General features: G+C 50.9%; 1 pseudogene across 1 annotated transcript in view; it reads right to left on the reverse strand.

Annotated features, from left to right (window-relative positions):
• Positions 1 to 4,213: 4,213 nt before the first annotated feature.
• The window catches only part of LOC147728552 (fibrinogen alpha chain-like), a 105,615-nt pseudogene continuing 97,272 nt past the window's right edge, over positions 4,214 to 12,556 (reverse strand). Inside the window, exons 2-3 of the transcript XR_015309380.1 lie at positions 12,266 to 12,411; positions 4,214 to 6,411 (exon numbers count right to left, since the gene is read on the reverse strand). The product of XR_015309380.1 is annotated as a fibrinogen alpha chain-like (transcript). The remainder of the gene's footprint in view (positions 6,412 to 12,265; positions 12,412 to 12,556) is intronic.

Genomic DNA, 12,556 nt, shown 5'->3' on the forward strand with positions numbered 1-12,556 from the left:
GAATCCCTCCCCGGAGCTTGATCAGGAACAGCGGCTGAACCGGCGCTTGGATGCCATCCTTGAGGCGATCACCTCCACTAAGGAGGCGTTGCACAATGACATTGCCCAAGTGGCCACGGGCCTGGGGCTGCTACGCGCGGATCACGCGAAGCTGGCGGATCGGGTCAAGGATCATGACCAACTGTTGCTGGACCTGAAGCCATCGGTGGTGACCGCGGAGCACAGGATTACAGACATTTTGGCCCGACTGGACACTCTAGAGCGGAGGGCGGAGGATGCCGAAGGCCGCAATAGGCGGAACAACGTGCGGGTTGTAGGCCTGCCGGAACGGATTGAGGGGGAGGATGAGGTGGCCTACATGGAGAACTGGTTCCGCACTGTGGTGGCGCCGGAGGGGCTTACTCCATTTTTCACTTTGGAGCGGGCTCACCGGGTGCCCGCTCGCCCGCCGGGGCTTGGCGGCCCCCCCCGACCAATGGTGGTGCGGCTCCTCCACTACAAGGACCGAGACCTCCTCATCCAGCGGGCCAGGATGTCGGGCCCTTATGAGGTGGAGAACAGCAAGGTAACGATCTTTCCGGACTATACGCAGGCGGTCCAGAAGGACAGGGCATCGTTCCTTGCTGTGAAGAAGGAGCTCAGGGAGGAAGGCATTCAGTACTCCTTGCTCTACCCGGCCAAGCTGCGGATTATCATGGATGGCACCACACACTTTTTCCAGACTCCGGACGAAGTTTGGCAATGGCTTGAGTCGTACAGAGCAGGGACGGATAGGACGCACCAAAGTCGGCGAGACCAGCCCAAGCAGCCCCGGGTGCGGCAGTCACAACGCATCAGGTCCCGCAACAGGCGCCAGCGGGAGAAGCGGGAGGCTCAAATGGCGGCGGAGAAGAGGGATGCACTCGCGGCGACGGCGGCCATTACAGGGTCGCGACAGAACAGTGAACGGGCCGAAACGGACTCGGGAGGAGAAGGCAGCAGAACAGGAGAGGAACTTTCGGAGGCAGAGAGCCAGAAGGGGCCGACGGTGACCCCACAGACCTCGGATAATATTTTCTGCGGCTGAGATAGACTTGGGACTAGATCGGGACTTCATGGTAGGGTGATATCCTGTTGCTGGAGGGCGGGTTGCCGGGTGGGGGAGCTGAGTGTATCGGAGGGGATGAAGGGCGGGACGCGGGCTCCGCTAGCTGGGGTCGGCGGCGACTCACCCCCCCTAGGCCCTTAAGGTCGACTGTGGTGGAGACCACAGGGTAAGTGTGCGAGAAGTTGGATCAAGGTTTGGATGGGGGCGGCCATTGGGTTCGTGTGCTCTGTCCTGGGGAGTGGGGTTTGGGGAATGTTTCAGTTTTGGGGTTGTTGGGGGGGGGGCAACTGCATTGGGGGGGCCATGGACCGTTGTTGTTTGATTCGGACTGTACGGAATTGGAATGGGGACATTACCTAATTTGAAATGCCTAACGTGGAATGTCCGGGGGCTGCGGACTATGGTGAAACGTCACAAAGTACATGCATACCTGGTACGCAGGGGGGTTCAGATAGCTATGCTCCAGGAGACTCACCTCACCAAAAAAGAGTGCGCTGCCTTGCAGAAAAGATGGCGGGGCCAGGTTTTTGGCACCACTTACTCAGCGTATGCCAGGGGGGTCTTGATCTGGGGGAGGGCGGGGATACCCTTTCAAGTGCTGAATCAGGTAATAGATCCGGATGGCAGGTTTGTAGCGGTGGAGGGGAGATTGTATGGACGGGATGTGGTTTTCTGCTGTGTTTATGCACCGAACACTGACCAAGGCCGATACTTTGATAGCCTCTCGGGGTCCTTGGCCTCTTTCCTGGCGGGTCCGATAGTGCTAGGGGGGGACTTCAACTCGATTACCGATGTGGCTCTGGATAGGTCCCATCCCCCCCTAGTAGATTCTCCTGTGCGCAGGCTGGCCGCGCACAGGAAGGACTGGCAAGAACGATGGGGGTTGCTGGATGTCTGGAGGGAGAGGCACAGGGGAACCAGGGATTACTCCTTTTATTTCGCTCTCCATGATTTACATGTCAGGATTGATTCGGTGCTTTGCGGGAGCTCCCTAGCCCCATTGATTACCCATGCTGAGTACCTTGCTAGGACGATATCCGATCATAACCCCCTGTTGGTGCATATTCAATGGCAGAGGGAGCGCTCAGTAATACCAACATGGCGGCTTCGGCCGGAGACGCTAGAGGATTCTGTGTTCGACGATGCGGTCCGGCAGGGCATTGATAGTTATTTCGGTGTGAATGAAGGAACGGCGACGAGTAGGTCTACTGAATGGGATGCAATGAAAGTGGTGGTGAGAGGGGTGTGCTTGGGCAGGTTCTCAAATGCTCGAACGACTGTGCTGAATGACTTAATGAAAGCGGAGGAAACTTTGAGGGACCTGGAGCGCCGCAGGCCAACTAGGCCAGGTCTACAGGCCCAGTTATTGGAGGCGAAGGAAGTGGTAGCCGCGGAGACGGAACGTTTGAGATGTTATGACTATAGGCAGTACATTATCAGGGCACACGCAGAAAGGGACAAGGTGGGTACCCTCTTAGCCAGATTAGCTAGCCCGGAACTTAGGGGTTGCCCGATCCTCAGCATTACTAACGCGCAGGGAGAGATGGTGTACTCCCAGGCAGCTGTATTGGACCGCTTTAGGGGTTACTATGAGGAATTGTACCGGAGTCAGTTGGGAGTGGGGGTTCAGGACATCGTGGAGTACCTGGGGGAGAGGCCGCTTCCGGTCTTGGACGAGGACGACGCGAAGGACCTGGGTAGCCCGATCACGCTTACGGAAATTCGAGTGGCTATCAAACATATGGCCCGTAACAAGACGCCCGGGGTGGACGGACTCCCAGTCGAGTTCTATCAGCACTATGTAGACGCTCTGGCGCCCAGGCTGCTGGTGGTGTATACGGAGGCCTTCGAGAAGGGGGCATTGCCTGGCTCCATGCGGGAGGCCTTGATAGTACCACTCCTCAAGCCTGGCCGGGATGCCGCGGACGTGAGGTCTTATCGCCCGCTGTCCATGCTGACGGTGGACTATAAGATCCTGAGTCGCATCCTAGCCACTAGATTGGCCCCGCACATGACGGGCCTGGTGCACAGGGATCAAGCCGGGTTTATACCCACGAGGAGCACGGCGATGAATATCCGCCGCCTGGTGGGAATAATGGACGCCATCTTGGATGGGGAGGGAACGCCGGCGGTTCTGTCCGTGGATGTCGAGAAGGCCTTCGACAGTTTGGAATGGCCTTTCTTGGATGGAGTGCTGGAGCGGTTCGGCATGGGCGATGGGTTTCGAAGGTGGACGAGGGTCTTGTACACCTCGGCGACGGCGAGAGTTCGATTGGGCGGCTTGGTATCTGCCGCGTATCCGGTGGGCAGGGGAACACGACAGGGATGCTCTCTCTCCCCTCTGTTGTTTGCCCTGGCGATGGAACCCTTGGCGGTCCATGCGAGGTCAGGCGACCGATACGCGGGAATAGTGAGTGATGGGCAATGGCATTATATATCGCTCTATGCAGATGACCTGCTCCTGTACCTAGCTGACACTTCGGGGGCACTGGTTGGAGCGATGGATCTGCTGTCCGAGTTCGGCCGACTGTCGGGCCTTAAGGTCAATTGGGCAAAGACCTGCGTGTTTCCGCTGAGAGCGGGATCGCCAGCCCCTAGCAGCGACTTGGGTGTGGCATGGGAACCCTCTTGCGTCACCTACTTGGGTGTCCGCATTTACCACTCGGCTGCTGACCTTTTGGAGGGTAACATCGGCCGTTGTGTCCGGTCACTGCGGGGTAGCTTGTCTTTCTGGTCGACCCTCCCGCTGACAGTCCTGGGCAGGATAGCATTGTTGAAAATGGTGGCGCTCCCCCGCTTCCTTTATTATTTCCGAACGCTACCTGTCTGGATTCCCCAGGGGGTGTTTAGGGAACTGCGGTCACTGATTATTGGCTTTCTGTGGGGGCATGGCCGTCGCAGAATAGCCTTGAGCACGCTACTTCGCCCCAAGCTGGAGGGGGGCATGGCCGTGCCCGACCTTGAGCTGTATTATCTAGCGGCGCAGTTGCAGGTCCTTACGCAGAACGTAGCCAGGGTGTTCCGGGGGCCGGAGGAAGACCGGGGTCGGGGGATACAGCGCCACGTGCTGTCGTACATCATTATGCAGCAACGGCTCGAGTTACGGGCCCTCACCATGGAGGAGCGGACGCTCCGGCTGTGCTGGCAGAGGAGCCTTCGGAGAGCGAGGGCATTGCGGCCTTATGCCCCGGAGATCCCGATCGGGATGTTGACGGCTTTGCCGCACGGAGGGGATTGGTCCCCGTTGATGGACTGGGAGGACGCAGGGTTGCAGGTGGTGGGTGACTTGTATATAGATGGGGCGTTGGCGCCGTTCGACGTGCTCCGGGACCAGTTCGGACTGCCTGAGGGGGGCTTCCTACTACACGCGGCTGTAGTGGCTGCCATGCAAAAGCACTGGAAAGAGGGGCTCCTGGAGCCCGCGACGACTATGGCATGCCAATATGTGGTGATGGCGGCTGGTACATTCAAAGCTGTGACGTGCCTCCATAATAGGATGCTGAACGAAGGGCTGGAACCACTCCATGGGCTCAAAGCTAAATGGGAGGGGAGCGTTGGCCGGCCCATACCGGATACGGCATGGGGCCATATCCTGCGACGCACGTGGAAGGGCACCAGGAACGCGCGCTTTCAGCAGGTCCATTTTTATGTGCTCCATAGGGCCTATTTAACTCCAGAGAAACTACAGCGGCACTTTCGGGTGCCGGATGCCTGTTGCCCCCGGTGCTCGTCCCTTGGGGCGGACATGGACCACTTGTTTTGGGGGTGTCCACAACTGGGAACTTATTGGGCGGAGGTAGGGGAACTCCTGAATGAAGTGACTGACAGGGAGGTAGAATTCGACATGGCGGCGTGTCTATTGCTCTGGTTCCCGCATACTAAGCACACCAAGGTGACAAGTAAATTCATAGATCTGGGCCTGATATTGGCTCAAAGGGAAATATCGTGGCACTGGAAGGCCAGGGGGGGGTCCCTCACTGCGTAGATGGAAGAATGAGTTGCTGCGATGGTCTGACTGCGAGAGCGTGCTCCGGATGAAGCAAGCAGTGAAGTTGGGGAATGAGAAAGCTCTGGATGCGGCGCGTGCATGGGAGTTAGTGGTACAGGCTCTGCGTGATGCTTTGGTTGAGGATGAGGACGGCGAGAACTAAGCCGCTGGACACCGCGGGGCGAACACAGAAGTATCTCACTACGTACTGTAGTGGAACCATCCAGTTCAGTAGAGCGAAGCATACACCTTAGCAGTTGCCAGGGGGGGGGGGCGTTGGGGGGGTTAGTTGTAGAGGGGCTTGGGGAGGGCCGGAAGCCATTGGAGGGTTGCTGGTGGAGGCCTTGGAACTACTGGGACAGGGGGTATTGAGTGGCGGGCAGACTGATTGGGTGGGACGGCCTGGCACGAAGGCCCGAATAGCCCAGAGCAGGCCCCGAAGGGGGCAATTACGTTGATTCCACGGAGATGGCTGACGGGAATGTTGTTGCGGGTGGGGGGGTAAAAGCAGATACGTAAAACGACCTTCCGCCAGGGTCCCAATGTGACGTACACTGTGTTGTGTTCCTCTCGAGCGATCTGATATGCCGCCCGGCCTCCGGGATGCGGGCTGAATGGCTGTGTACAACTGTGAACTGTCATTGGACGGGGGGAGCCCACAAGTGCACTGGCTGTTTACTTTTTCCTGCTGTTTATAACTCTGCAATAAAAATATAATTAAAAAAAAAAAAAAAAATAGAGTGCGCCTCTCAACCCCTTGTGGGTACACTTGTTATGGCATCCAGTTTGCCATATTAAAAGTGCCATAGGTTTTAATGCACTTGTTATATGGCGATGAGATAAACATTGCCCGAATGGCGTTAATAATCTACACCCAATGAGACGACATTCTTGTAAATTATATTTATGGCACAGTATTTTTGTCTGCCAATAGTTGTGCTAAAGAAAGTCTAGGATACACCTTGGCAAAGATATATGATTTGTGTATTGGGTAAGGGAGTTATGCTATGGTACTTAAAGGAATGCCTGCAGCAAATCATTGAAGGTTTCCTTCCACGTCTTGTAAGTACAGTACAGTACTGTTGAGTCAATTGTAACTAAACTACTCAGCTGCTCTCTTGTATAATAATTGATGGCATTTCAGCACATCTGACATTCTGTGGACTTGTTGTGGCCATCGTGATCCGATGCAGGTTTTTCATTGGAAAGTGATTGCTCGTGTTTTGACTTCAGAGAGGTTTTTCTTCCATACGCTGTAATTATCTTTGGAGATGTTGTATACAAGGTTTTTCTTGCAGGATCCTCTGCAGGAGCGTATTTTGATGTCAATATCCACCTGAAGAACAATTACAAAAACGTGATATTTGCTTTTAAAATATGTTTTGATTTTTTATTCAAACCTGAGGGCAAAATCGTTACATCAGTGCATATGAAACAGTCTGACAGTGTGATGTTCAAAACAAATCCAAGACAATCTTTGTCTCCCTATCTGTGTCTGTACGCAAATATATTGATGGTGAGTGCAACTTTATCTCACGTTAAAGCTAGGGTGTGTGTGTGGGGGGTAATTCAATGAGAATAAAGATTTCTATACATATCTATATACATAATAATTTGTAGAGTGTACTATTCTATGGGCCTGAGCGGTAAACTCCGCTGCGCTCGGGAGTTTGCAAAGTTTTTCCCACTCTGTGCGCTGTGTAGAGCGCAGAATTCCAAAAAACACCCAAAAAATGGAGCAGAGTTTTCCCTCTCTCTTGGCTCACCAATGTTAAGTTGGCTAGCGAGGAAAATCATACGCTAGATCACCTTCCAGAGAGATTTGACAAAGCGGGCGGTCGCGACAGGTCGCTACCGCTCGCTTTGAGAAACCTGCCTCTCGTACTGTGGAAGCTGCAACTCGAGTAGAACATCTACTCGAACTGCAGAAAGAAGTTGCTCCCTCTTGCGTGCACGTGGTGTAATTTGCTCAGATTTTACAGCTTTGGACAAAAACCCAGAGCAAAAAATCAGCGTAACTTACCTCCCTCCGCTGCTTGCAGAAATCCACGGAGCCAACAGAGTTTTTTTTGTCCCTTCGAGTTCCACATAGCGGTACTCCGCGAACTCCACCAAGGCATACTATTCTATATATTACACTTGTTGTGTGGGGATGGGACATGACTCCCTAAATGCAAAGTTTTAAGTGGGTCACGATGCCCCTCCTTTCCCCGTATAATGGTAATAAATTGCATTTTACTCTCTGTGAATTTGCATATATGGTTAATGCCACGCTGTTTTGTAATGCGCAGTAGGTGTGAGAACCTGGAAATAAGGGGTTAAATCCATGCATCGAGATGAAAATAAAAAATAATACTGAATAACATTCATTTTAGAGGGTTGGGCGCCAACAGGGGTGTTGGGTGCAGGGTCTGGCCACAGGCTATGCCCTGCCCCAACCTATGCCACGCATAGCAATGGACATATTACTTTACATTAAAAAAATTACAAATTCACTGAAAAAACTAAGTTTAAAGCAATATTATTGTTAGGATTTGTAACATGTTATTTTACATTAAATAAACCTTAGAAATTCACTCAAAAACCCAAAAGTTAAAAGGACATTATAGTTAGGTAAAAATGTCAGCTAAAACATACTGCTTAAAACGAAAATGAACAAAATCACAAGAATTCACCAGTTATAGTTATCTCAGGTAATCATAACGTGCACCCGCACAATGCACTGCTAATTACCTCACATATTACACCACTCATTACGTTCTATAACATCATTGCATCACTGCAGCATCTGAAATGACATAATTGATGACAAAACTGTGCATTTAGGGAGCGCAAGCCAAATCTCAATGTAAAATAATTATATGTACGTTTTTCAAAGACAGGACACATTTTTTAAAATGCTGCAGCACTATTAACTCTTTGTCCATCTCTTTCAGAGCTAGCTCATTTCCCCTGTACTTGTGTTTTCATGTCCAGCATAGAGAAGCACTGGAGCAGCATTACAGTAAAAAGAATGAAATATTTGTTCTTTTTCAGTAATTCAATTACTTCAGTTAACAATGGGCAGGGGAAGCAATACCAAAGTTTTGGAAAATGTCCCTTTTTGCATAGTCACCCCCACTTTTTGCTATATTTTACTGACAGTTTTCGGGCTCTGCACACTTGAACACTGCTGCCCAGTGTATGCTCTCTGACCCCTAAAAACATGTTTAATTAATTTACTACTAATAGGCAAATGTAACTTACCTATAAGCCCCTGGTATATGGTACAATGTACACCTTGAGCCTGTACGTAAAGTGGCACTAGTGGACTGCATCACATACTGTTCCACCACTAAAGTGATGACTGCAGGCATGCCACCAGTAACCAGGCTGTGAAGGTTTAAACGGAAAGTTCGACCTATCAAAATAACCTCTTTTGGCATGCCTAGATACTCTTTTTAAATACTAACAAGTCACAACATAGTGCCCAATAAGGCATGGTGCATAACATTAAAAGTAGGACATGTAAAATTTTACGTAAAACATGACCTTAGAGTGCCAAGGCCCCAAAAGCTATTTTCACTGAAGCAGGGCTAACTTTTCCATAGCAAAGCATAAGAAGATCATGTTAAAATGAAATAATGTTATCTCCGCCTAGGAACTAGCAAAAAAGGTCATTTTTGGACTTGTAAAAAATATTTATTACAAATCTAATTCAATGTTAAAGCAGAATTAGTAGTAAATATTTTGCAAACGTTACTTACCATAAAAGTATTTTGCCTTTGTAAGGCTTCTAGAAGCCCATCTGCATAACCTTCCAACTGTCACCTGGGAGCTGAATAGCTCCTTGATGAGGTGTGAACTTCATCCAAAGCTGTGAAAAAGGTTCTGGGTGTGGTGAGGTGTTCTGTTTCTCTGACAGGATAACCATCCGGGCAATGTTCAGGAACTTAATTATCTTCAAAGAGGCATACTCTGTCACAGGTATTTGTAGCTATCACCTACACCTGCCCGCTCTTTTGTCCTGTTAGTCAGCCAGACGTCAGTCCCAGTGGGAGAGGATCTGCCCCAGGAACCGGTTTGAGTGACCACAGAGGGGAGGTTGCTCATTTGCCGGGCCATAGCTGTAGGGCGAGTACAGGAGTTCAGCACAAAGGAAGAATGGTTCTGCTATCTTGGATAGATGAAGGGCGGGGTCTAGGTGAAGCAGTCAATGAAGGCTGAAAAGTTACAAGCCGGAAAAGCCAAGAGTTTATGTACAGAAAGTCATTGACCGAATGCTTCTCAGTGTTGGGCCCAGTGTAAATTACTCCTTCTACCTTCAGATTTAGACTATTTTCTGGAAGTTAGATTCCTTGAGCAGGGCAAGGCTGCAGGCTGAAGCCAGAGGAGGTTTGATGTTGTCAGATATTGGTCGGCATCAGGCCCATTGAATCTAACCTTTTTGCTGCAGAGAAGAAAGGGGCACTGTGGGATTGCTTGCAGTAGTGCACATAGAAACTGCTAGTGTCCTATGTGGGTATGATTACCCCTGAGAACTTTTTCCCTATTCATTAGGGTGTAGCCAGGAGTCCCCCCACCCACAGCCTAGTGAAAAACATAAATGCGGCATGCCTGGGCACCTTCTTCAGATCACTGCTGGACGTGTGGAAGACAGAAGAAGGACTGCATCTGAAGTTAAGACTTGTGAAGAGACTCTAAGGGCTGGATGTGCTCCCACGTGTACCAAGACAAAGAAGTGGATGTAACATAGAGGGGATAGTAAGGCTTTGTGTCTTATCCATTAAGTCTGCTGACAGTTTGTGGGCTGTGGCCTGACTGGCAGTTGCTTCAAGGGTTGACCCTGAGGACCACAGCGCCCAGTCCACGAGCGTGGAGCATCCACTTCAGAGCTGGAGTCCGCAGCCGACCCCCAGCCTCCTAGCCTCCTAGCCTCCTCCAGCAGTGAGTAAAAAGCCAGGCACATTCCCCACTGGTTTGGTTGGCCGTCAAGGCCCTCTGTTTTGTCTCCCACTCCCAGGCTAATTCAGGGGTGTCAAAGGAGATAGTTTTGGAGCTGTGAATGATCCAGGAGCTTCACTTTGACTTTGTCATAGGGTTTCTTGGCCTGTTTCACCTTACTGGTAACCTCTGGGAATATCATGCTTCTCAGTGTTTCTAGATTGTTGAGCCTCCTGCAGGATTTGATCCCAGTCTCTGTAATTGAGAATTTTGACGGTGATTGGGCAGGGTGGAGCTCCTGGGGTTTCCTGGGTGCCAAGGACCTGTGGGCCGCCTGGTCAATCATGAAGCAAGCTGACAACTGGGAAGCCAGCATGCCGGAGGCGATCCAATCCTCCAGAAAGTGCTTTGGGGCTGCTCCTCGCCCTCTGGAAAGCCACAAAACGAAGGTTAGAGCACCGGGCTCTATTCACATGGAGCCGACCAGCCATGAGACCATAGCCTGTAGTTCACCCAACGTGTCCTGCACCACTGATATCTGTCCCTCGGCTTCCGTCACCCTGTCCGCAACACCTCATAGACCTTGCCGCAGGAGGGACACCTCCACTGCTACCTCACCGATTTCGTATTTGAGTTCCAGTTGGGAGGCCTAAATCACCAGTAGGATGGCAAGGCATCTACAGTCGGGGAGTGGTCACTGGGTCCTGGGCTCTATGGGTACTTGATGAAGGGGCAGTGAATTTGTCCATTTTAGATTGGCCCTGCGCTCCTGCAGGTTTGTCACCACCCATGGCTGAGCGGTGCTGGCAGCGCAGCTCTCCGGTGCCGATACCAAAGGTGAGATGTGTGGCAGGAGAAGGCTCCCACAATGTGGGGGGAGCTGCTCCACAGCCTGCTTGCTTCACCAAGCCTCTAGGTGGGGAGAAGATGCAGCTGGAGCCTGCCCCTTGATTCCAGTCTCCCCCTCACACCTGGGTTTTAATGTGTATCTGCAGATCCTTCTGCTATTCAGTCGTGTGCGGGGCACCCTGCAGAACTCCAGCATGTGTGTCTTATTGGGCCAAAGCCCCAGCCAGTATGCCAAATCCCTTTTCTTGTGGTAAGTGGGGGGGCGGCGTGCGAATGTCCAAACCGCAGCAGACCCCCGTCTGCCTTCACCACACCAACCAATTCAGGCACCTCCCCGTGGCTTCCCCTTCAGGGCCACAGGGCTCCAGCAGCTCTTCCTGGGTCTAGGAGTGGTCCACACCACAGCAGGAGGCAGCACAGGGCATTAGCCTCATATCCCTGGTATGCCTGAGCTGCCGCAGGGTAGAGCAAGAAGGAGGTAAAGGGAGGCCCGTGCCCCTTGGCCCTTGATGGCCGCCATTCCAGTCTCCATGCAGCAAAAGGGGGTGCCACCTTCAGAGTCCAACAGCAGGCAGCCAGTCGTGGTCACTGCCGCACGGCCTCTATCTCGGCTATGGCATCTTCCTCTCAGGAAGCGGCGAGCATGGCCCCCTTGTCTTCCGCAGCCACCATCACAGCCTCAGAACCACAGCACTATCGCCTCGTCGACAGCACCAGGCAGCCCCCACAGCAGTGTAGCCCTAGATGCGGCTCAGGGTACCGTCAGCACCAGGATTCTGTGGCTCAGGCATAGCCAGGCAGGAGTTCTAAAGAAGAGCGACCACCATCGTGGCCCATCAGGCCACGCTCTCAAATATCTACATGTTTAAACAATGCACAAGAACTTGTGGCTTGGCCTGGCCAACAGACTTTGACCATTTGACAGTTGTTAAAATAACTGTTGTCTGAAACAAAAAAGGGGCATATCAAAAAGATGCATTTTCATTTTCAATGAAAGATGGAGATAGTGGGCCCGATTCACAGAATGAACTTAAGCCTCAATCCTAAACTTAGTACTATTTTGGTATTCACAGAATGCACTTACTACTTTTGGCATTCACAGAATAAACTTACTACTTTTGGTATTCACAGAAGTTAGGATTTTGTCTTATGTCTGTCTTAAGTCTGTCTTAAGTCTGTTTTAAGTCTGTCTTAAGTTTGTCTTAAGACAAAATCCTAACTCCTGTGAATACCAAAAGTAGTAAATTCATTCTGTGAATGCCAAAAGTAGTAAGTGCATTCTGTGAATACCAAAATAGTAGTAAGTGTAGGATTGAGTCTTAAGTTAATTCTGTGAATCGGGCCCAAAGTCTTCAAGACAACTATTTCACCCAGAGCAATAGTATGTGTAGAACAGCTATTCGTAGAATACACTTTACCTCAATTTGCAACATCACAGCAATCTGCTTCTCCAAAAGCTTATGTAAATCACCAATTTTGACCAACTTCTCTTCCACGCTCTGTCTGAGAATCGTCATTTGTTTGTTCAGCTCAGCTTGAACATTTATGTATCTCTTGTAGCTCTCTGTAAGGAAAGGCCATTTTGAAAATGCTATTAGGTCCACACAAATAAGATTTGAACTGATTTTCAATTTGTAGTGTTTGTAGTAATTTTACAATATAAATAAATAAATATCTCTGCATGTAGAATATGGTAAAAATAGCAGACA

The sequence above is a fragment of the Lissotriton vulgaris genome, chromosome 3_1 (genome assembly GCF_964263255.1).
Source record: "Lissotriton vulgaris chromosome 3_1, aLisVul1.2, whole genome shotgun sequence".
NCBI lineage: Eukaryota > Metazoa > Chordata > Amphibia > Caudata > Salamandridae > Lissotriton > Lissotriton vulgaris.